The sequence below is a fragment of the Solea solea genome, chromosome 2 (assembly GCF_958295425.1).
Source record: "Solea solea chromosome 2, fSolSol10.1, whole genome shotgun sequence".
NCBI lineage: Eukaryota > Metazoa > Chordata > Actinopteri > Pleuronectiformes > Soleidae > Solea > Solea solea.
The window spans coordinates 9,047,491-9,073,500 of NC_081135.1; the positions used below are offsets into that span (position 1 = coordinate 9,047,491).

General features: G+C 42.0%; 1 protein-coding gene across 3 annotated transcripts in view; it reads left to right on the top strand.

Annotated features, from left to right (window-relative positions):
• The first annotated feature begins 326 nt into the window (after positions 1-326).
• Positions 327-26,010, top strand: part of nlgn4xa (neuroligin 4 X-linked a) — a 94,138-nt gene continuing 68,454 nt past the window's right edge. The window contains exons 1-2 of one of the 3 annotated variants that reach the window (XM_058622883.1): positions 327-396; positions 18,356-18,456. The gene's annotated coding sequence lies outside the window, so the exon portion shown is untranslated. Of the gene's footprint in view, positions 397-18,355; positions 18,457-19,884; positions 20,317-26,010 lie in introns of those variants that run through there. The other 2 variants (XM_058622882.1, XM_058622884.1) reach the window with 2 other exon arrangements.

A 26,010-nucleotide genomic window follows, 5' to 3' on the forward strand; every position in this document is an offset into this window, starting at 1 on the left:
GAGAGCTGCGGGCTGTGACGCAGCACTGACAAAACAACAGTGCGACACACGGCTGTAGGAATACACTTCATTTGTGCTGCGATATCGCAACTCATGTGGTTCCTTTTTTTTTAAAGTGTGATTGTGTGAAGTTGTGACGCACTATCTGTGCTGACGGAGCTGTGCGTGCCCTCTGTGGTTTAGGGAAATAATAGATTTTAGCCACAAAAGGCTCACACAAATATACACCCACTTCAGCCTATTATACCTGCAGAATATGATTGCCACTTCACTGTAACAGTCGTTTCTGACTGTGCAATGGATGTTTGTAAATTGCTATCTCAAAATCCTTGAAGAAAACGTGTTTTTTCCCCTCACAGGGACACAGGAGCTGCTGGTCTACTGGTGCCCTGTTTGGTAAGTTTGTGACACTTAAAACTGCTTTTTAAATTATCCAACCGCCTAACAAAGCTACTGCCACAGCGTCTTTCCAACTTTATCGGTATTGTCCAATACCGATATTGATCTGGTATGATATCAGCATGTATCACACATACTTTAATTACATATTTTGTAGTGTGGAATGTTAGAATAGGCTTGATCAAGTGATATTACTTAAACAGAGAACAATAGTCAGCAACAGTAGGTATGAGAAAAACTGACCCATTTATTATTAACCAATGGGTTACATCAATTTTAACCTTCAACATAAGAATATTGGATTTTTTGACATGTTAATTTCATCAGGAGGAAAGTACCAAGTGCTAATGGGGGTGTTTTCAGAGCACCCGTGTTTCACAGGTAACAGCGTGTCTTCAGAGAACACCCCCCTTGTTTTCACTATTTTGAATTAGCCCAACCCAGGACACATTTAAAATACACAAAGCTCTCTGGTTTTTGGGGTGTAATTAACAAACGGAGGCTGTTGAAAGTCAACAGGTGGCGCTGGTTTACGAAATAATGTTTTAGCAGCTCGCCTCAAGATGAGCTAGCGTGGTGCTAATGGGTAACTCGCACTCGCAGAAGTTCTTGAACCTCGCCTTGACCCCCAGTGTCTCTTCCTGCATCTGTCTTTATTCCCTGTATTTCTTATCTTTGCAGTAGCTGGATAATAAGTATTTAACCTCAATATCAATGAATACTTTTGTGTGTGGACAGAGAACTCCTCACACCACATTTAAACTTACTGATGGATGCAGCGGTGGATCAGGAAGTCCTGTATCCTGGGATGTGAAAATCGCTGATTTGCTTCATGGATTTTCTGTGTGGAAAAGTGATTCAAGACCACAGTTTCTGGCCAGAAACTCTCGTACGTCACAGAGTCACATTTAAAAACACCAGAAGCTGCCAGTGTACTCAGTGTACTCAGTTGAAGAAACTGTGTCTTTACACCTGGGATGATTTTTGTTGACTTCCCCCAGAGGGAAGGTTCTTGAACCTCGCCTTGACCCTAAGGTTTTGTCCATGCGTCTCTTCCAGCATCTGTCTTCATTTCCCTGTATTTCTAATCGTTGGAGTAGCTGGATAATGAGATTTAACCTCAATATCAATAAATACTTTTGTGTCTGGACAGAGACTCCTGGTCACCGATGTCAGGGCCGAGACCCTGATCGAGTGGAGCGCTGTGAGGCGCTCGCATTCGTCCTACACAGGGAAAGCAATTCAATTTGACAAAGTAGGACTGATCGTACTGTAGCCTATGAGTAAATGTTGTTTTTTTTTGGTTTTTAATTATTATTGATTTCATCCTTGGATCGTTACCGTCAAGATTTGAAATTAAATTGAGTCATTACCGCATTGAAATGGAGGCGAAACATCCGATTAATACATAAAACATTAAATTACAGGAGTGTGTATAATAAGTATCTGTTATTGTGGAGACTGCAATTAAAGTAGTGATTTTCTGATTTGACAATATTCTTTTCATATTAATTATAGCACAGAGATCATTTGCTGAGGCCTAATCAGAACCTCTTGAACCTGTGGATGTCCCAACGCCCCACTGGTGAATCCGTCCTCCCCTTCCATGTGTCTGGCAGTGTGCTTTGCCTCTGTTGCTTTCATAAGAGGCTTTTTCTGTCAGTGGATTTTCTGCACCCATGGTTCCCGTCCCCGCACACTAGCCCCAGGGGCGCAGCCTTATTTTATGCATGTCCTCTCTCCCCGCCGCGTGGCCCATAAATGGTCCTCTCAGCGGAAGATGTGGGCCAGTGCCGCTGCATGCCACTCACATGGGAGGCGCGAGGGGGGCCGGAAGCCATTGACAGTTTGCCCTGAGCCCTGTTTGCTGTGTCTGATTAACCCTTGACGTCCCCCCCCCTCCCGGCCCCCACTATATTCACTCTCTTAATATACTCTCCCACAGTGCTCTCTCCGACTCGGAGAAACTGGCTGTAAAACAGTGATTGCACGGGTCGTGCACTCAGCAACTGCTTGGTTCTGGGAACTGAAATGTCACGAATGAATCCATGAGTGGAGAAGAAGATAAAACATATTCTTCGGAGTACATTTTTTTTTGCTCATGGACGATCGTAAAACACAGCAGGCAACACTCTGTGGCCATTTATTCTGAACGCATTATCGAAGCTCAGATTCCTTTTTATACCCGACCAACGGTGCTTGGTTGTCACTTCGGTTTGGTTTCTTTTGGCTCGTGTGAAAGCAGAACTTGTTCGGACCCAACAAACAAAGTGAGGCTTCTTGAGGGTGTTTTTGTGTCCTTTGTAGTCCAGTTAAAGTGATAATTGAGGTTTTTTAAGTGTTTGTATGGGGTGCACACACTTTGTTGTCTATAATAGAAGAAGAGAAGAAGAAGAAGAAGAATGTGTTTGCCTATTAATCTCTCCGTGGACAGCCTTTCCTTTTTGGAAATGTAACCTTTTATTCTGGATTCTTTGCTTAATTCAAACATAAAAGGACCAGAAAATGTCCTGTGAGTAATCGCTTTTGCCCATTTGTCAAAATAGTGTATTAACAATTTAAAATGAAGGAAAAACAAAAAGTTCTTTATAGAAAAAACACTGCAGTTGTACCTGAAGGCCAGATTGTGCGTGTTAAATTTGAAATGTGTAAAACGGTATAAAACACATTTTGTCTCAATGTGCAAAAACAGGCCAAAAAAATCCTGGCCTGTACATCTGATGTGATGTAAAAGATCACTGGTTTTCTCAGTGGACTTTGGTGCAGGGAGAGTGAGTGGTTTACAGCAAAAGAGCTGTGCCACAGAAAGAATAGTAGTGTGATTTGGGATGCAGCAGGTACCTCGAGCAAATCCTGCTAAAAATACTCCCGACATAACCAAATGCTGCTAACCATGCTAACCAAAAATTAGATTGAACTGAAGAACTGACGGCATATTCAGCACATGCAACTCCAGCTATGGACTACACTGTCATTTGTCCTCACTGATTGTTTGCTGTCTGGTGTTCAGGATAACGAAACGTAAATCGAATGGTGTGTGTGTGTGTGAGTTAATGTGGCGATGCCGGTGGTTTCTGGACACTCCACCCCCCCAGAAACTGTCTTCGACGGACAAGTTAGCTGTAGATTGCTCAGTGCAGGGAGAGAAATAAGAGAGCAAAAACAACAGCGTGTCTATCCCTCTGGGGAGGTCTCGGGCATTACTGTAATGTACTGCCCCTTCGTTTGTATTCATTAACATCGCTGCGCTTTATTTATGCTGCGGGTGTGCTCAGCATGAGGAAAAGGATCTCATGTTTCCACTGATTCTCACTGAGTCTCTTGGTCACTTAATGCAAATGTACACGCGCCTTTCTTTAAGGTCCAGTGTGTATCATTAAAGGCTTTCGTAGCCATAGAATAAGCACTGCACATCCACAGCTCACACATCGCTCCTGTATTAGTGCAGTAAATACAGAAGAGCTTAATTGTTCTCGCTTTTTTAATGGACACAAAAAGTTGCTGATTAATATGCACACGGAAACGGCACGAAACGCAAACTTAAACACATTCTGCCTCAATCTCTGTTATATCGGTCATGTGTTATCTTGCTTGTAGACGGCCTGCTCACTCACACACACCAAAGTCCATCGAGATCAATGCTTCCCTGTTGCTTTCTTTGGTGAGTTTATGTCACTGAGGTAAATCTGAAAAAGTTGTTTCAAACAAAGTACTTAAATAACACATTTGAACTTAATTATGAAGGCAGAAGTGAAGCAGCTATAGAGTTTATATATAAAGTTGTGTGTGTCCTTGGCTCATTAAAGCTCAAACCATGTCTTTACTGTAAGTCACAGTCTCTGCTTCAATTATTCACCTGCAGAAACCTGAGCAGCCATGGTTGACATTTAAGTTATTAAAACCAAACATTAACATCAGTATTCATACACATTTGTATACACCTATTCATATGCCTATGCTAAAAAGAAAAGAAAGAAAAGTCCTCTTACCTTTTCAACCTATTTAACGTATGTCATTATTTAAATCAATGCAGCCTGCAGACTGCCTCGTCTCTCTTTATCCTCATTCACTGTGAATTAACGAACGCTAAAAATTGAACATTGATGTTTCTATGATGAGGAAACTCTAACCGCTGGCTGATCAGGACATCATAATTGAAAGCTGCAGAAAAAGGGGCAGGAAAACAGTATTTAAACCCTCAAATGACTTGATTCGAACACCATCTGTTATGTCTGCATAATGTCTTAATTAAGCCGCGATCTCCGGATAATGTGCCCGCTAGAACTTAGAAGCAAGATGTGTTTACAGTGCACGGAATCTACCGTGGGGGGATTTGGTTGCTGATGTGAGCCTCGGTGGGATATACCTGGTTATTAAAGCTGGTAAAAGGGGATCCATCACTTTCTGTAGAGAGGAAATGCACAGACTGGAGACGGAGTGTTTAGTATTCTCTCAGGCCCACTGAGATGTTTTTTCCCTCTGCCATGTATTTTTCAGCAGCATCATTTTGGCCAATATAAATAAATGTTTATTGAAGGCCCCCAAAACTCCTGAGTCTAGCTGCTGCGTGGTCTGCTTGCTTGTTAGTCCACTCCAGTTGAGCAGAGTGGTCTTAAACCCACTGAGAATATCAGAGAGCCAAAGCAATAAAGGACCCATTCCAAGAAAATGCTACTCTTTCTCCCTGCAAGCATTTTTCTTGTTGCGCGTTTGTCTCTTTGATAATATACATTCACGACCTATGGAAGGATGTAAAAGAAGAATCCCTTTGTTATTTTTTGTCCCTTTGTGTGCTCACTGGCAGCTGTGTTTTTAAGAAAGAGTCTGAACCTCGCATTCATGGCCACGTCACGGCCACTTTTCTTTTATTACTGTCAGTTCATACGTTCAGGGATTTTCACTTGCAACTTTACCAATAATTGTTGCTATAGCTCTTGAAAACCCAGCTCTTCCAAAGAGCATCTTATTCTCCTTCTGCACTTGGATGGATCCACCTCTGCAATCTCACCCTCTGTCAGTCAGTGGATTTCTTTCCAAGACTTCTTCTATGTAGCTTATTCCTCTTTTTGTAAGTCGCTTTGGATAAAAGTGCCTGAACTATAACTTTAACTTTCTACTCAATGGCTCCATTATTATTGAATACTTCCCAGAAATTGGTGCTTCTGCTAATTCTATTTGACACTAAAAAAGACTTCACATCACTTGTGTAAATATTTATTAATTTTTCATTTAATTTCCGTGATGTTGAACTGATTAAAAGACTTTCTTGGGGAACAGAGGCAGTTTAATTAAAAATAATGGATTAATTGAAAGCACACCTTTTTAAATAGCATCTAAATCTTCTCTGTAATTATACAGCCAAAGTTATTTCTAGGAACTTTCTGTAAAAAAAAAAAAAAAATATTAGGGAACTATTAGGGAGAGCAGGGCGAATTACACATTACCTTTTAGACTAATGCAAGCATAGGAGGCAAAGATGCAGAGCTGCTCAGCAGGCGACTGCTGTTGTCTCTGTTGTGAATCTGAGTCATTTGTTTGTGTGTGTGTTGTGGTTTAGTGGCGGGGGTCATCAGTGCAGAGCTGTAAACTCTTCATCGTCCTCCTGCAGCAGACCCCTTCCTGCTTTTTAACAAATGTGTGGAGAGAAAAAAAAAGAAAAGAAAAGAAAAAGCCTCTGCGAGCAGTTCCACAGGGGTGGAGAACACAATTTACATGGAGAGGCTGTGAAAATGAATTCAAGGCCAACAGAACCATCAGAAGGATTTTCCATCACTCATGCTAATGAGAATGCACTCGCAGTGCAATCCTCCATAGGAGCCAAAAATATTTCTTAAACTGGAGTTCCACCCAGAAGCATTATTTCTCTCCTGGATTTCTCTTAATTGGTCCTCTTGACCCCGAAAACACACCCAGAGGTTTGAACCTCTCCGAGAGCGTCGTCGTTAAAGCTGAAATGAAATGTTTTTTTTCCTCTCAAACCTTTTTATTTCCTATTTTCACATTTATTTTTCTATTGTCCTCCGTCTACTGGTCTGTGATTGAATGGAATACAGCGCCTGCAGACGGCCAATTCACTTGTTTCTTCTCGGAAATCATGACTGTCAAGGCTGTACTTCCAAATTGAGATAGGTCATGATGACCGGTGCCAAAGTTGCAATATGTTTCCGTCAATGCATGGCAACTCTGTTCTAACTTTGCTTTGCTTTAACTCTTAAGGCCCTGGTATACTTCCGTGTAGCCGAGCAAGTGCATTGACTTGTACCGCCACCCGATGGTGAAGCCAGATACTGCAGGACCCAGACACGCGAGTATACCCGGGTCTGCGCAATGCGACGCGCGGCATGTGCACGGAGGTATACCAGTGGCCTTTAGTGCTTTACAGGTGCACCCTTAATTAATTGCCATGGGAATCATACATATAACTCCTTATATGGACATCAATGCGTTTTTCCGTCTTTTTATGTGTTGTGAAGTTAGGATTAATTTTACACCGGGATTAGCGATAATTGTGCAGAAGTCACAAAATAGTACTTTTTGCTAAGGTGTGTTTATATAGTTGGTGAAAATGAAAAAAAAAACGGATATAAAACACTCTATATTACACATTCTTATACACATTCTTACAGCCTCTGTATATATATATGTTTTAACATAGTAATGGAAAAAAACAGCCTAAATTCTCTAAGGATTTAAAGAGTTGTGAATCAGAAAATGCTCCTCAGAACTACTGACGTCACGTGATCTTAATGTCAGAAAAAAGTGCATATGTGAAAGAAGGGGTATTTTCTACTATCCAACCGTTCTCTAATGATGATAAAGCCGCCGCCAGCTGACTGCAGATATTCTGATAGAAAGTCCACGAACAGTAGCTTTTTCTGATTTAATGTGCACCTGCTCTCTCCAAACGCCCTTCCCATCAATTTCAAGAAATTATTTGAGGACGCTTGACGTGCTAAATAATCCCAGAGACAACGTCAGTCGCACGCGTTCTCCGTCTCTAAATGAGGAACAATTTGGAAAGAAATCCGCTGATGTCACAATTGATTCATCTTTAAGTAAAGAGGTGGCGTCGAGAGTTGAACGAGTCCCACGTAGAAACAAACGTGTAGCTGTTTGTCGGAGAAAATTGTACCTTTTTCAGTGCAAACTCTAAAGAAGGCACTCGTGAATTCTGGCCAATCAGCAGTCACACAGGATTACATCCCTGCCAAACAAATAATCCGTCTTAATCTGACATGGCATCTGTGTGTCTGCTGCCTCGCCTCCTGCCACTAATGAACATTCCTGACACACTGGGGTTCATCTCCTTCCTGCCTGACTCACGCAGCTCCAGAAGCGTGCGGGATTGCACGGACTAATGCCCGCCAGATTATGATTTTATGAGATTAAACACAATGCATAAAAGTAGGCAGTGAGCACTGCGGCATGCACGGTTTGCGGATGAATGATGGAGTCAAGGGTCGAGGTCACGACGCATTTTGGTGCCAAAATGAAGCACAAATGCTTCGCTATCATCTACTTACAAAACTCGATGATTAAATTTCAATTTGTGAAAGGTGAGAGGAAACGATTCTGCTCACAGATTTAGATTTTCTTTTGTCACAATCCCATAAAGGGACGAGGCACAGAAGAGAGAGAAAAGCATGAACGTTATTATCCTTTATTTCATGAGCTATTTTATTGTTTAATTTCTGAACACTGCAGCCTAGTTTAAATTTCTGAAATCAAAACCTTAGTCAGAAGAACATTTTCACAGCTTAAAAAATAAAATACACATACACTTTCCTAAAATGTGCTGAAAAAAATGATAAATTAGACAAACTTACAAATCTTTTGTGAAATTTAGCAGGTGAATTTTTGTCCCTGTGATACGTTATTAGATCTCAAATGTGACCTCCTAAACGTGCGTAAAAAAATTGGCGCGCAAATCAGAACTGGCGGAAATTTTTTATAAAATAATGGAATTGCGAAAAACCGCAGTAATGTGAAAAAACGGCAATTTGTACTAGAACCATCCAAGTTCAAAAGTTATTGAGATGTTTCACAGATACAAAAGGGGCGTGGCCACAGCACCCATCAGAATTCGCCGTACATTGTCCGATCGGCAAGAAACTTTGTATGAGACCCTGAATACGTCTACGAACACGAACTTTTGCTTCACCTCTAAACAGGAAGTGCCCTGTAACTTGCGGGTATACTGACTAACCGGTTTCAAACTTGACATGGGAAACTTGCCCTGAACATTTCTGCAAGCCACGACCTGCACACAGGAAGTAGGTCTTCCCAGACAGGAAGTGACCCCTACCTTTGCCATACATTGACCAATCTGCACAAAACTTCACATGTGGGATAAGAGACCCAGTCTAGGCTTTAATTATATATGACATTGTTGGATTATCATGATATTAAATCATTAGTGTGTGAGCAGCATGTACGTGTTGCTGCTGCAGGTAAAGAGAACAACAGTTTTTTTTAAAAAACAATTTAAAAGAAAGCCTTTCTCCTCCTCAGTTGCAGAAAATAACCAAATTTCACTGTATTTTACGTTACAGACAAAGTGATAAGTGTACTGTAAATATAACGCTCATGGAAAGCGCTGTATGTTTTGATCCCACTTATAAGGAAATTAGAGCACTCGGAAATGTTAGTGTTAGCCGAAAAGTTTAACATTTTATGGCTTACACTGGGAATAGTTATTTCCAGGCAAGCGTCTCGGAAATAACAGAGGAAATTACAGACATAAAATGGAGAGCCGCCATAAAGGCCACGGAGAGGAGGAGGAGGCAAAATCCAAGCAGAGTATTCGATGATAAAACATTCGGGTTCGGCCTAAAACCACTAACCCCTTAAAAGTACACCCCAATTAACCTGACTGATCGAGGACTGGGCCATGCTTGAGATTATATAGGCTTCTCCTGCAGCGGGGGAGCTGTGTTTAACCTCCACCATCTTCCTTTACAATCCACATGGATGGAACTTTGCAGAAGGGAATCCCAAATGAATGGTAAAGCGAAAGTTAACACATAGTCAGTGCTGACTACACCTCGCTCCCCCTGTAACTTGAGACACGGAGGCTCTCATTCACTGAAAATGAATTTGAGGGTCACTTGATAAAATCTATGTGTACTGTCTGTATCTATTTCGGCTGCTTTTTTCTATTACTATGTTTAAACGTACAGTATATACAGAGGCTATAAGAATGTGCACTATACAGTGTCTTATATCCTTTTTTTCAGCACAACCTATAGGCAGTCATTTCCACCAACTATATAGTAGTTCAAAGTTCACTTGGCTCGTTTTTATGAGCAAAAAGAAAAGAAAAATGGTCTAATTTTGTGACTTCTGCACAATTATTGCTACTTTATGTCACTACTAAAAATGCAATATAAAATGAATCATAATTTTGACTCAACAACACATAAGAAGACGAAAAGGAAACACATTTTTTAAAGCCTGAACAGGTGACCTATAAACACATGGATGTCCATATAAGGAGTTGTGAATTATTCCCACGGCAATTTACCATGGGTAAAACAGCAATTTGAATTATTCCACATTGTTGGTGCTTTGAGCATCATGCTTCATGTTTTTACCTTCACCTTTTCCATTTCTTTTTCTTTTTCCACTCTCTCTGTTTTGGAGTGATATGTCGCATCTTTCCTCTCCTTGACCCGTCAGTGATCCGTGCTTTTCCAAAAACGGAGAATTGCCCCTCGCAGCCGTCTTGTGTCACCCGAGATTGCCGCGGATTGGGATTGATGCCGCCCGCAGTTTTGTCCCCGACCTTAGAACTGCCGAAAATGTCCGTGCCATTCACTGACCAGCTGGGCTTTTGTGATCCAAATCATAAATGGCAGCTGCCGTTGTGACCGTACGGACAGACAGACGGAGGTGTCGGGGAGCACAATATGTACAGGTGATCGAAGAGTGTGCGGTGAAGTGCATATTTCATTGCTGCAGCTGGTGTTTGTTGTACGTCTAAAGTCAAAGTGTGTAATCAGTATAATGCGTGTATTTGAGTATACGGCAGACATAAATTTGGTTTTATTGTGACACTGTTACTCATGATTCACCCTCTCACAAGCTGTCCTGCAGGGATCCCCTTCTCTCCGGCTTTTCCGTCTCATCATATAATCCTTGTTGTCATTCATTCTTTTACTTTGCTTCCTTTTCCCGTTGCCATTGCATCACATTCACCTGACATTTCTTCAGCATGTCCACAGACAGTCAGTCGTCAAACTACAGAGGTTTGAGGCGCATACATTTTTTTTTTTTTTTTTTTTTACAAAAAACATCTACTTGCAGAGTTGCACATGAGCAAGAATGTGGTGGTCTGAAAAAACCCCAACAAAAGCACTCGTATAGCAAAAGAAACTTTGAGAGTATGCTAATTTACTGTGGTATGACCACAACTTGGAATCGGTTCACGGCGATAAAACACAAATTAAAATACAACATTTATGGTTTTAAGACCCCCAATACTATGATTTGAGTGGCTACTTTGTGATTTCAACTTGCATATTCTGCAAAAAACGAAAATGATTAATTTTTTTCACCCCACTTGTTGCTGGTTTTCTCATAGCTGTTCACATATCATTAACATGTAACTAAATAGATTTTATCTTTTAACATTTTCCTCCAGAGCAAGGAATATTCTCTCTGTTGCCATAATTTTGATAAATTGAAAAACAAAATGAAATCCCTGTGTCAACCTCCGCCATTCCCACATTTAGGATGGTTGCGGCCCCAATTTTGGATAAAATACCATCTGAAGCCCACTAAAAGCATTTAATCACATGCTGTAAACAACAAGCGAGACTATAGCGTCTAGTCTGGTCAAGATGGGGTCAGACTACAGAAACAAAGTGAGGGAATAAAACAACTGTTCAGTAGTGGGTGGGAAAAATTACCTTAATACATATATTCATGATGATATTTCACTGAATTTCAAAGTAAAAACTGAGAAATAAATCTAAAATCAACTAAATAAAAAACATCTAACAAGCTCACATATATGTGTAATTTTATGTTGAATGTAATTTAATAATGTGTATTTTAATGATCAACAATAAGAATCAGCAGTTATCAGGAGAGGCCTGATTTAAACATAGGTTACAAAACATTACATTCTCTGTAATAATTAATTAGAAATAAATGAATAAATGAAATAGCAAGTCTTGGATGTAGAAAGGGAATCAATGTGCCATCATTTTCTTGACTTTTTCTAACACAGTTCTACTTACTGAACCCGTTCCACTCTTCCACTTAATCTTTGTGGGGTCTGGTAATATCTATTTATTATTTTGTATTGGGTGATTTTTTCCCCTCCATTTTCTCTCAAGGATATGATTTCCAGCCTTTAATTTTGAAAGTTGACTGAACGACGAAGGTGCCAGTCGCGGCTGCTCGTAAAAAAATGTTGTGCCGTTCTCGAACATAAACATTAGCTCAAACAGACATTGAACTCAATGGTTAGTGTGAGTGTTGTAACCCTGAGCGTCAGTCAACCCTGGGTTGTAATATCCCAAAAATTTACAGTGTGAAAAAAGCCCGTAAGAGTATTTTATGACTCCGTCTGACTGGACTGGATTTATTTACGGATGTGGAAGAGGACTGGACACATTTGCTTCTGGTCGTGAATTGATCTGCCGTCTTCTCTTTGTGCGGCGCTCAATCAGACGGACGCTGACAGGTGAAATCACGAGGCTCTGACACCCCGCGCTGGTTTGACAGGAAGAGTGTGTGGAGCGGACTGCTCGCGAGTAAACACAACATTTATGTCCTTTGTTTTATAACTGCGCGGTGAAATAACACGAGCAAACAGAGAACTACAGACCGTCAGTGTTTTACTGTATCATTTACGACGTCCTGGACTGGTGCCATCGCTCGACTTGTCATCGTAACTCTTGTGGGGGCTATGTTTAAAACAAAACAAAACTATTTTGCCTTGTAAGTGTCAGTGTAAATCAAGTATCGTCACCGACTGACTGGTTTGTGAACTACGGAAGCCCTAAAGGGGCATACATCGTGGGATCATTTCTGTTGAAGCTGTTACGGAGGATGATGTCCAAGCAAGGATCGGAAAGGCAAGGACAACATTCAACAGGCTAAACAACATCTGGAAGGCCAAAAAAATCTGTCACTCAAGACCAAACTACAAATGTTCAACTCAAATGTAAAGACCGTTCTACTTTATGGTTCAGAAACCTACCAACCTGTGGGAACTCGCCAAACAAGACACAATAGAAACTCAAATCCGGAGGAGGAAATGGAAGTGGATAGGCACACACACTCAGAAGAAAGAAGTCAATCACTAAGTAGGAGCCCACAGGGCAGGAGGGAGAGAGGCAGACCGAGAACCACCTGGAGAAGAAGCACAGAACAGGACATAAAGGACGAAGGGCTGTCGTGGCAACATCTGGAGCGAAGTCCCCAAGACCGGAGAGGATGGAAGAGCTTAGTCGATGGCCTATGTTCCTCTGGGAACTTAAAGATCTTTAACAAAAACAAAAAAAGTGAACCCCTGTTTTGAGCTTCCTGTCATGTTAGTTGTGTTAAAAACAAGGAACCATATTTGGAAAAGCTTGTCCACCTATTATAACTGTCCTTCACACAAACGTCCATGCCCAAATACGTGCCGGGCTGATGAGAGCATAAACTCTTCAGGAAAATTACAAACCGGTGGAGTCACCCCCTCATGGCCATGAAAGAAATGAAAGAAATTGGCTTCACTTCGTGGAAAACTGAAAGACTGCGTCTATATTTATATGCACTCTTTAGTCTTAATGCCGGTTTAAGCTGTGACATAGGAGCAGTCGATTAAATCATAAAAATAACCCATTGCCGGATAATTTTCTAAAAACAACGCGTATAACTGTCGTTAAAATTGGGCAAGTTTATTGCCTCACTAATTCACACCGGGTCTTGTGGGACGGTCGGCTAAAAATACAGCAAGAAAGACTCGCCGCGCTCAGTAGAAGTGAGATGCTGAGACATTACCCAGTGGTCTCCAGTGTGAGGGGAAGACACTAACTAAGCACAACCCTTCCACCAGACAAGGATGTTTTATATTGGACGCGCCTGTAAAACCCTGGTGTTTAATAACAGTGTTTTATTACATCTGCACCTGGTAACAGACACTTAATGTCAGCCCATGAAATGATAAAAACACAGACGCTGGACATGACGCTCACTTATCCACCAGCCGACCGACGACCTCTGTGCCTTTACCTCGTAAAAAAAGACACCACGCTTCCTGAATCATGTGACTTCCTCTGCGCCTGAGAGATAAACGGGGGACGGCAATGATGCAGCGACGTAAACGGAGGCCGCTTCAGGTGAGGGCAGTGTCCAAAACCGCACACCCCCACCAAATCTATCTCCATGGTTACTGGTGAAGTTAAAGCCGAAGTAGACGCCTTTAACTTTTCAATTTCAACTTCAAACTTCATCAAATAGAACTCCAGGAGAAAATTCGGACATTGGTGCTCTCTTTTTTTTCTCCTCCTGGTGATGATTTTGCCTCAAATGCTTGTGAACGACATCCCTTCTGTTGCCGAAACCCCACATTCAAACACTTCCTTTTGTACAGAATGCTCAAAAGGAAACGTCGGCTCATGGTGAGTAAGAGAGAAACATTCTTCACAGAGGCCAGGCTGCTCACACAAGTGTCCAAGGGCGGATTTTTCCTTTAACAGGATAAGATTGGTTGAGTTTGATCAGACGGTTGTGCAGAGTGAACTCTTACCTTGGCCCCGATGTCCTGAGAGCATAAAGCAAACACACCGGCTCACTGTGAAGAGTCTCACTGATTTCTGCTCATTTTGGGTTCAAAGTGGAGGAGAAACCATCTACAGCGTCGGCACAGAGACTAGTCCATGTCAAAAATCCAATAACGACAGACAAGCTGCACTTGTTGCTAAGTATTCACTGAAGAGACCTCGTCCCCGTCTTCACATGTCAACACCAGCAAAGCCGGCTGCTGCTGAAGAATCCCGTCATCGTGCCTCGGTGGCCTCCTTACCGCCTTTATGTATCTGTTTGCTACCCCGAGGCGACAGGAATCGTCTGTGCTTAAACACAGAGGAAGAGAGGAGTCCTTGTTGTCTCAGATCTTCCTCTGTCTCCGTCTCCCCCCCCGCGTGCGGTTACTGCCACTGTTTGTCGAAAATCATCACAGGCGAGCTTGTCCTCTGTGAAGTACGGGAACGACACAGTTCCTGCCCCCATCTCAAGGTGCCGCTGTAAGTCAGCAGGTTTTTATTCAGCGGGGCGATTGTCACGCGCGTCGCGATGAAAAGCTCTCACAGTGAGTGGATGGCGGTGAATTATTCATGATCGTGATCGTCTTAAGTGGATAAAATCACCAATATTTCATGTGAGCGACTTGAAAATGCTGTCAAGCCCAATGATACATGGTGAATTGTTTTAAAATGCCACAAGGGGGCGCCTGCATCTTTCCAGTCATTCCAGGATCTCAAAATACATTAGATACAATACATTAGATAGATCCCACCCTCTTGTCAGCCCTCAGGTCAAAGCTCCTCCCCCAAAATGCAGGAAAGTCAAGTTTTTTTGGTTAGATTTTGTAACAATAGTAACGTGTTTTTAGGACATTTTGTACCATTTTTGGTAATGTTTCTATGACATTAGCCACATTTGTTCGTCATCTGTTTCCTAGCTCCTCCCCTTTTCAATTGATGAATCTGAACAATAACAAAGTTTACTAAAATGTAGGATAAGAGTAATTTAATTGTGCTTTAGATCGATTTAAAAAGCTTCAAAGTACTTTTGTTTTTACTGCGTAAAACTAAATATTAAAACTAACATTTTTAGACCGTATAATATCTTTCTTTGGCTCACAGACTACATCCTGTATTACACATATTTACATACTGTATATGAAGAGTGTTTGATGGTATGTGGGCGTTAAGCACAGCTAATGAAAATATCCCATTGAGTTGCATAATGGAAAGAACCGGCCTGCGGCGCTGTGGAAATAAAAGCAACAACAAAAAACAAAACATGCAAAACATTACATTTGCACGACCCCCGTGTGGCACATCAATATTCCTGACGTCTGTGGTGTATGTGTCATATCAACATGTCTGCAGTGACGGTGTAAACAAGTGTTTGAGGCAAAATTGTCACCTGGAGGAGAAGGAGGAGGTTGATGGTGGTGGTGTGAAACCCAAGCAGCAGACCACAGTGTGATGTGTGATGTTTTCATGCACTGGTCAATTTTGGCATTTGTGCTTCTGGGGTATTTCTTTGTTCAGACGAGAGAAAAGAACACACACAATAGATATTTAGATGCATATTGTTGTTAGCCCCACAGAGTATGTTGTTATTGTAGCCTGATTAACAGTGACCTTTGATCTTTGAGCACATTTTTACTCGATGAAATAATAATGGTTTCATCTGACAGAGCAGTGAACACATCATGCATTATTCTTATTCTTATTATTATAATACTGGAGAATGATCATAATTACAGAAGTACAAGTCTGATTGTGCAAAATAATCTATTCAATTCTGTGTGATCGTTCCACTAAAATGATATGGAATTTTAAATAGTCTGAGCCTGATACCGCATCATATGCTTGAATGTCATGTTTTAGCATTTTATTTGTGTTATATCAACATTTCTAAGGAAAATTCCAAAAAAACAACTTTTCTTAGCTTTAACTCTTTGTGCCACAGTTGCACCCATGGTCATTTGCCATGGGGAATAATATACAATACTCCTTATATGAACATCCTGTGGATGTATGTTTAAAGGTCAGTTTTTAGTAGTGATATAAAGTAGCTATGCGGAAGTCACAAAATAGAGCGTAGTTTTTTTTTTTCTCTTCATAAAAACAAGTATTTTCACAAATTGAATCCAACTTGAAACATTTTGAGTACTTTTTGCTCAGGTGTGTTTATATATTTGGTGGAAATTGAATTATTTTTTCGTCAGATTGCCTAGGTTGTGCTGAAATAAAGGATATAAGACACTCTATGTTGCATACTCTTATACCCTCTGTATATACTGTACATTTAAACATACTAATGGTGTTCAAAGGGTTGAATCAGATGCTTCTGTGCCATCGTGTCATGCGTGTGAAGAAGAATAATAGGGCTTCGGGTTTGGAAACATAATGCATGGCAACATATATAAGTGATACATGATCCTATGGCAACTGGGATGAAGCTTCACTACATTCACCAGACACCATCCACCTTGTGATTTATTGAACATTTTTTATACCTTTTTATGACTGTCGACAACATTTCCTGCTTCAGAGTAATAAAAAGAGATATTTTGAATCTTTGAAAAAACCAAACCTTTGCCTCAAATAACACAGCACAACAAAACAAACATTCCGTGTCTGGCTTCAAACCACGATCTTATTTATGCTCGGAAAAATGCCTGTGAATTAGCCTCGTTTTAATTAATTTACGATTACTGTTCATTTAGAAATGTCAGTGTTGTCATTTAAAAAAAAGTGCTGCCTCCAGCAGAACAGAACAATAATTCCTCGCAGAACTCTCTTCTCTTATTTAAAGAAAGTCACATGATGGAGGGGAGGGTAAATGTCTCCTTAGTGCATGTTAAACCAGGACATTCAGTCAGTGCAGCAACAGACGAGACAGCAGGCTGACCTTAATCAGAACCTGAAACTAAAACACCTTATATTGTCAGTCTGTGCAGACTAAAACCAAATGAAGGAAGCGGACTACAACGCAGGGCACTGTGGGTAAAGGGTCCAGTTCCGTGTTTTGCTCTTTTGTGCAGGAAACCAAAGTTGTCCTGCGCGAGCCAACAGATGAGCGAGTTCTCTCGTTCATCGTTGTCTCGTCTTCTCCTTCAGTAATTCTTGATCCAGCGCCGCCTCAGGCGAGGAGGGGAATTAAACGTTATTAAAAGGTTTGCTTAGTTTCGCGAAAGTGGGAAAGCAACCTCGGACTGGCTGAATGTTGCAACCCCCAATTGCACCGAGTCTACCGAGTCTGTTTTTGGGGGCAGAGCTTTGATCAGAGGGCAGTTGAGGGGGATGGGGGCGATGTTTCGTGAGTAAGTCCTGCTATTTTCCCTCATTCCCAATTTTCTCAATACTGGCCAAATTCATCACAATCAACTTATTGTAAGTGGTTTTTATCGCGGCACAATCTCACGTTCTACTCTCTATTTGTATGAAAAACACCCACCGAGGCTGCGGTTAGTTTGATGAAATTGCCGCTGACAGTCCCATCATGCAGCGCGCCTGCTAATGCACTTGGAGAAAGGTCAAATGCGGCACATTCAGAGGCTTTGCCGCACACAGGTCACAGGTGCATTTGTAAACCCCCCCGCTAAACATTTGATTTGGCTTCACCCAGGCAGCAGTCACAGTCCTTCATCACTCTCATTAAAGTCGCTCAAGTCAATCTGGGTCGAGCTGTCAACTGCAGCCGATACTTCAGAGGTGTGGAGGAAACCCCCCCCCCCCGACTACTGAGGGCTGTGATGTGGGGAGAGGGAATAAATGATGATGGCATCAAAGAGAGACCTGGCTTCATGTGCAGCCCTCAGTCTCACACTCGCGCTCCACTGCTGTAAACTTGCTTTCACTGACATCACGATGACGGCATTCGTTGTCTTTATTCATGCTGGTTTCAAGATCAGGGAATCCTTCTGCGACTTCAATGAATTCACAGCCTTTAATCGTAATTTATAAATAATATAAGTCATGTGTTGAAGTCGGTCTCCTCCTTTGCTACATAGGACTTTATCAGTAAGATAACTGTGGACAAGTTATTTCAAAGCTTAAGGGGAGAAAACACAATTTATTCTAGGGAAAACTGAAGTTTGTAAACCGAAAAATCTGTGTTTGTATCATCATGACAAACAGGAGCTGCGGTTTTACCACTGCCTTATTCGGTAATTTTTTTGTCACTTGGGTAAATTCTTAACTAAGCTTTTCAATCACAGTTGGAGGCAGCAGTGGATCAACAATTCCAATGTGCCGTCATCTAAAACTGCTGATTTTCTCTATGGAGTTTGGTGCCGGGAGTGAGCAGTGAGATAAAGAGGTGAGTAGTTCAGTGGCACTTTAAGGACGGGCATAAAAAAAGCATTATTAATAACTTCCGGTGTCTACTTGCTTCACTGAGCATCCTAATATCCTCTATTAAATGAAAATGCATGCACTATAATGGTGTTGGATGCACCCGTTTGTCATAAAGAACAGTGTGATCGTGTTAAAGCGTCACAACAGCTTTAATTTAAACTGGACGCTGTGCTGCTTGTGACTGCCTTTAACAATGTGATTCCACTGTTTCTGGTTAGAAATGTATAGTTTGGTTTGAAGTGAAGACAAAAATGGGTTGAGCTAGGAAACTAACTTACTGTATAGCCCTGTTACTTGCCCTTTATTAGGATTCTCTTGCAGCATCATATACCGATGAGGATGGGACAATAACATGCATTGGAAGAAATGTTCTTCATCAGAATAATCATCAATGGGAATATTGTTCATATTTTGTGACTTGGAAATCGTGTTCAGCTCCCCGACATACAGTCCTGGTGATTGATTTTGAAATGCCACAAAGGCGGAGTCGGATAGACAGACATGTTCAAATATTAGACAAAGATAACCCAAGTAAACAGCGATGTGAAAGACTCATTGCCAGTTATCGCAAACACTTAATTACAGTTGTTGCCACTAACCGTGGCACAACCAGTTATTAGGTTAAGGGGGCAATTACTTTTTCCACACAGGGCCATGTAGGTTTAGACCCTTAATAAATAAAATCATCAAATAAAGACTGCATTTGCTGCGTTTACTTGGGTTTTCTTTGTCTAATACTTAGATGTGTTGACCAGCAGTGTGATTGACAGCTGGTATCCAATAGGTTGCAGGTGACACCTCTGAATTTACATTTGCAAAATGTCATTTTGACAAACATGACCTGCCAAATTGTGAATCTCAAGGCTTTGTCACAACTAGCTGACTGTTTGTGTTTGAGGTCCCGTTAAACAAAAAAAAACAACTTTTTGGGAGCTCTAAAAAACTATTTTGGGAAAACTGGGAAATAGCCCCATCTCTCTGTCACTCTGGCACTAGCTGTCACCATATTTGTCGTGATCATCTACTTCCTCTTGTGTTTGGAAAACTTTTTTAAAAGCGTGAAAGAAATATTTTTTGTGGATAAGACCTAAGTGACGGGGGGGGGGGTCCCACCACAGATGGCCCTGGGACCATTTATTCAGTCCGGCCCTGGATGACCAGCACATCAAGCAGAACTATTGTAACAGTTATATACAAAAAAAATGTCCCACTTTACATTATGTGGTGGAGTCACGTGGTGTGTGGAACTAAACTGGTGCGACCTCGGTTTGGAAAAAGCAGCCGGTGCCACGCTCCACAGCTGCCACAACAGAGGCTGCTTAAGGGTGATGGAGAGAATGCGGCAATCCATTGGCTGCAGGCTTAGTAAATTTCAGTCTGTGTAGTCCAATGGCGAGAGAGAGAGAGAGAGAGAGGGAGGGAGACAGAGAGAGAGAGACAGAGAGAGTGAGACCTGGTTTCTCTATCACTAATCTTGTCCTCGCAACACTCTCCTTCTATGAGAGCAATTAGATTCAGCTGCGTTTGTGGAGCCTCTGCAATGACTCATTGAAACATCTTCTGCGCTGATAAAGCCGCATCTTTATTCTGCCTCACCACACACACACACACACACACAGACACAGACACACACACACACGGATAGTTTGGAGCTGCCTTTCAGTTTTCAGCGCATCGGGAGTTTGGATTTGCGGAGCAGCATCAGTCTGGACCGTGGACTTTATTGCCCCCTTAACCCCCACATGTGATGCGCGGTTTTTTTTTATGCCTGAAGTGCGGACTTACATCAAAGTGTCGCACAGAGGAGGATTCAGTCTGAGCGGTAAGTGCGTATGATGCTTTTCCATCATGTATAAACAATTCCTGTGTGTGCGCCCCCCCCCCCCCCCCCCTCCTCCTCATCCTCCTCATCCCCCTCTTCTTCTTCTTCTTCTTCTTTTTCCTTCTTCCTCCCGCCGCCTCCACGTCTGTCCTCGTCTTGTCCGGTCGCGCTGGATGAATCCTCGTGTGGGAATATCACCCATGAACGTGCACACTGTGTGAACCTCCTCATTGTGCATGTTTTTATTTGTCGTGAAACGGGCGCAATGTGGAGTTTATTTGTATATTTTTTTTTTTTTCAAAAGACGCAGTAGCGTTAAATCATCCTCGCGCACTTCATTTTCTAAATATTGATGATCTATATATATTTATATTAAGGGGGGGGGGGGGGGGGGGTACTGCAGTGGAGATGCTGATCACACACACACATCACGCCTTTCATTGTTTATGTAAATCAGTGATTGTGACGCGTCTTGAACCAAACTGTGCCAAAAGCAACAGCTCTTTTTCTTTCTCTCTCCCTCTCTTCCCCCCCCCCCTCCTCTTTTACTTTTAACGCAACAGGGCGGAATGACAGGAAAGGGAGCCGCGTTCTCCCGATCTCAACAGCACAAAAGCACTTTCCTCCCTCCAGATACCGAAAGCGTTTGAAAACCATTTCACACCTGCAACTCTTGTGTGTCTGAGACTCAGCGTCTTCCAGCCTCTCTCTCTCTCTCTCTCTCTCTCTCTCTCTCTCTCTGTCTGTGTCTCTCTGTGCGCACATCTCTATCCAGGCAGCCACAAGATGGTGGTGTGGATATCTGGATGTGGAATTTCGAGGGGGAAGAAAGAGGAGAGTGGGGGTGGTTGAGTGGGTTTTTGGTGCCTGGCATGATTTTTTTTGCAGCCACATCGTTGCTGCTGCTGCTGTGATTTTTGAAGCTTGTGTTCACACTGGGTGGCATTCTCTCACACTGCAGCTACACACACAGGCGTCTCCTTTAACACGAGATGACCTTGTATTTGGTGAAGATGAAGTTGTGTGTTGTCCACTCTGGTTATTCGAGGCTCCTGAACTTTAGGGACAAGATGTGTTCATAGTGATGACGCGTGTGTGTGGGGGTTTGTGGTGTCTGCACTGCTGTTTGGTAACGACTCATAACCAGAGGAACGTCCATGGAAATCTATTCTTTAAAGTCTCTCAGTGATCAGTGAGGCACTGACGTGCTCCGTGCACGCCACCTGCTCTGAGAACCAGCCTGAGACGCAGAGGCTCCTCTCTCTGAAAACATGGCTGCCAGTGTAGGGACACAAGAAATAACTGATTATTATTTTAAGAATATATGAACTGCTTTATCTCCTGTTTTCCAATATCAGCTTTATGGTAATTGGTAAATGCTAAAGTCACAAACTAACACATTTGTACTCCATGATAGAGGCATCAATGCATCAGTAACTCCTGTGTGCCGTGATGGTAAATCGCTGATTCTTTCTATGGACTTTGGTGCAGGGAGTGTGAACAGTGAGTGGCCACATGGGTATATGTTCACTTTGGGGCAGTGGCTGTATGAAGCATCTGTATGAGTATCATAGTTAATCCTGTGACTGAGGCCTTGTTCAGGCTGCCAGAAAACAACAGATTTCATAATGATATCTAACATTTTGAAAATCGGACTCAAACCACCCTTGGAAGTGGCTTGAAATGTGATTTCTAACAGATTCCTACAGAGGCTGAAGGCTCAAGCTGCTTTAATCTTATTTCAGATTGTCTTTTGCATCACTTTAAATGGAGCAAACTCCAAAAAGTCACTCTCCACGCCAAGTTTTTCCTCACCTACATGAGCCAGTTCGGCTGGTCACATCTGGAAGCACAAATGCGATTTGATTCCCGACAATTAATCTTATTTGAGAGAAAACAAATCCCATTCGAATCCCTCGGATACTAACGTGATCCTAAGAGGAGTGGACATGTCCGACTCGTGCACCGCGACCCCCTCCGTCCAATCAATCAATCAATCAATCAATCAATCAATCAAACGTCCTGTTATAATCACAGTGTTTGGGATTGTCCTGCAACACTCTCCTCCAGCCTCCTGGACCTCACTACCTGTGTCCATGAAAATGAAAGTCAAACACTTAAGAGCGTGCGTCCCCTCCGTAATCCACTCCTCCTGCATGTTCCAAATATTACGGATTCCTAGAAACATGTCAGGGGACAAACGCAGGAAATTGGTTTTGATTCTTTTTTTAGATTTAATTCTGGACGTTCACGTAATGCTGACCCCCCCCCCCCCCCCCCCCCCCGGTCTTCCCTGTGGAATTCACAAAGGGGAAGTTAATTAACGTGGACGCGACAGAGACGTCGGGTATGAATGTGACTGAGATGTCACGCGCACATTTCCCCTATTTTAACTCGGGCCTCGTCGTATGATACTGTAGTAGATGAACACGTTCATCTGACAGGTCAGTGAAGTGAAGACATGCTTGTGCTGAGCAGCTGATCTGTCCACACCATATGTACACACACACACACACACACACACACACACACACACACACACACACACACACACACACACACACACATCTGAATCCCAGACATCCATTACTCCAGTGAGGATCCTTTTTGTCTGAAGATCAAAACAACAGTTGTAATAAAAGCAGATGTGTGCACAATTTCACGTTTATGGCTGTTTTACTGCCATTTCAGACAGACAGCTCACGTTTGAAATATTTATTGCAGCGGAGGGGGGTCGGGAGGGGAGGGGGGGGGGGCATATTTGCGTTTCGGCGTCTCGGCTCACTCCCCGGCAGTCACATGATGCAAATGTCTGAGCGAGTACCCGTCATGTTGGAGCCTACAGGTGGAGGCTGGGTGGTTGGTGGTGGAGCTGACACATGAGCACAGATGCTGGAATGAGGCGGCGAATGGAAATGACAGGCAGAGAGAGAGAGAGAGGAAGGAGAGAGAGATGGATGGGAAGTGTTGCAGTTTAAATAGACCGCCAAATTGGAAGGGTGTGTTTTGATGTGGCCTGTGGTGAGCGAGGTGTGTCGGCTCGAGTCGACCGCCTGAACGTTTCTGTAACGCTGTATTTGGAGTAGGTAAAACCAGTGATTCCCAAGAGGTGAATGCTTTCTTTTTTCTTTTTTTTTTTTTTGCATGTGTGAGAAACGGGGACACTGCAGTTTAAAGGGCTGGGTAATAATTCAATCACAATCTATACTGCAATTAGAACAAGCAATCAAAAATGTGCTAAATCGCAATACAGCCGAATGCAATTTTAATAATATTTGTTGAAGCCAAAATGTGTCAAAATCTAATTTTGGATTAATTACGGTAATTACTGGATCTTGTTTCTCACAGATCTGCACAAATATAACACTGAGTTGTCATTTTAAATGCGTTCTTTTCCAGTGAAAATGAGACTAATGGCGTAAAAATGACTATTCCTTTTGATATCTAAAATCAAAATAATCGCAAGTAGATATTGTTCAGCCCATAGGTTGTATTGATATCAACTGATTTGAAACTTTACCGTGATACTGGAATTGTTGGCAACTTTAGGGAACTACGGTGGCCTTGGCATAGCAAGAATGATAACTCTTTCGTTTTTGCAGTAAGCTTCAGCTTCAAAATTTACTCTCTGGCTCACGGCAGTGCGAGATGGACCTAAACTTCACATCAAAGCCTTATTGTAATGCCTCAAAAAACTGGACTATTTGTATCTTAAAGGGATTATACACTTATCCAAAGACACTGCAGCCAATAAATCCGCCTAAATGTAACACACTCAACCTTAAATACTTTATAGATGAGACCACATCAGCAAATTTAGGTGCCGTTAACAGGATATGAGATTATTATCTATAAGCTTTGGGCAAATTCATTTTACTTGCATTCTAAATGCGCCCACTTGCTTTTAAGTGTTGCTTCAGCGTGTGTCAGAGAGACGCTAACAAACAGAGTCCATTAAAGAGGGCAGTTTCCTCACACGACCGCGGAACAGAAACTGTAAAAGAGGATGCAATTCTTTGCCCAGGCGAAAGAGTTGCACGCCGTCCACGAAGGTGATGCACTTTCCGCAATTAAGCGACACGTTATTATGTCCTAAGGTGGCGTTTCATGATAAACTGTCCTCCGCTCGCACGCACGCACGCACGCACGCTGCCGTGTGCGCGCGGAAGATTGCGAACATTGTTCTGGCTCTTAATGATTATAGGATACAAACGGCCATGAATACCAATGAAGGTGCCCACCGAACATTTGCATTTCAATCATTATAAAATCATCCTGTCACAGGCAGCCTGTCCTCTTAACGACAACATGTCACACACACTGAACCACTGCAGCTCATAATGAGCTACATATACATAATGCATATATATATATCTATATATATATAGATATATATATATATATGCATAGCATAAACGCTTTGTTGTGTTTATTTTTTAACACCGCACTCACTATCTTTCCTTAAAAGATTGTGATCATTGGAACGATTAGATTCATTAAACTTTCAGCACATAACTGCCGGGCCTTTCTTTGCATTTCATTGAATAACTGATAAATCGTCTAAACTGTACTTGTTACATGCTCTCCCCAAATAAACTATATAAAAGCTATTATTAGAGCTGAAACAGTTACTCGATGAATCGATTATCATCTATTTTGATAATCCATTCATTGGTCGGAAGCTTTTTTCCATTATTAAAACAAGATTTCTGATTCTTTTCGCTTCTTAAATGTGATTATATTCATTAAAATAGAATCATTTTGGTTTGTGGACAAAACAGGACGTTTGAGAACCTCATCATTTCCAGTATCAACGTTTTTCTAACGCTTTTACTCGATTAATCGAGAAAATAATTGACGTACTAATCGATTGTAAAAGTAATCGTTAGTTGCGGCTGAAGTTTAAAACTGCTCTCTCTGGAGCTGCTGGGCCACTGCTGCCACAGTTGGTAAACTTGTGTCACTTGAGTAAATCTGGATTAAATATCTTATACGCTGAAGTCACAAAATAACACGTTTGAAATTAAGGAGTGTTTACAGAAGTTTACAAAGCAACACACAAGTCATTTTTGCAGTCAGTAAAGGCTAAAGTGGGGAACATGTTCGACTCTGTTGTAGATCCGAGCAAAGATGGAGGCCAGCTGGTCAGAGCAGACTTTGAGACAGCAGGGTGAAACGCCCGCCTGCGCCTGGTGCTTCTGCTTCTCCTTCTCCTTCTCCGCTCGTCCGTCTCCGGGAAAGCTGACACGCTCGTTCTGCACAGACCTTGAGTGAAGGTGGGGTGTCGGTAGGGAAGGGATGAGGTGAGCGCGGGGAGGTGCGGTTAGTGAGGGTGATGTTTGTCGTGTCAGCCTGTTGATGTTTCACCTCGCTCTGTGTGAGAGCGCGTGTCTCGAACCAGGTTCTTCAACGCGTGTGAACACAAATCTGTCTTGTATTTTTTCTCTTCTTTATGCCCATAAACCACAACATGAACACCTGATTTCTTGTTAATACAATATTTATTTTATGTTACTGCAGCCACTGTAGTATATTAATTCATTCACAGCCCATAATGAACAGAGCACAAGGCACTTGTGTTGCCAGGATATGTGTATATATATATACATATATATATATATATATATATATATATATATATATATATATATATATATATATAGACATACTTGTATTTCCTTTCATATAGTTAAT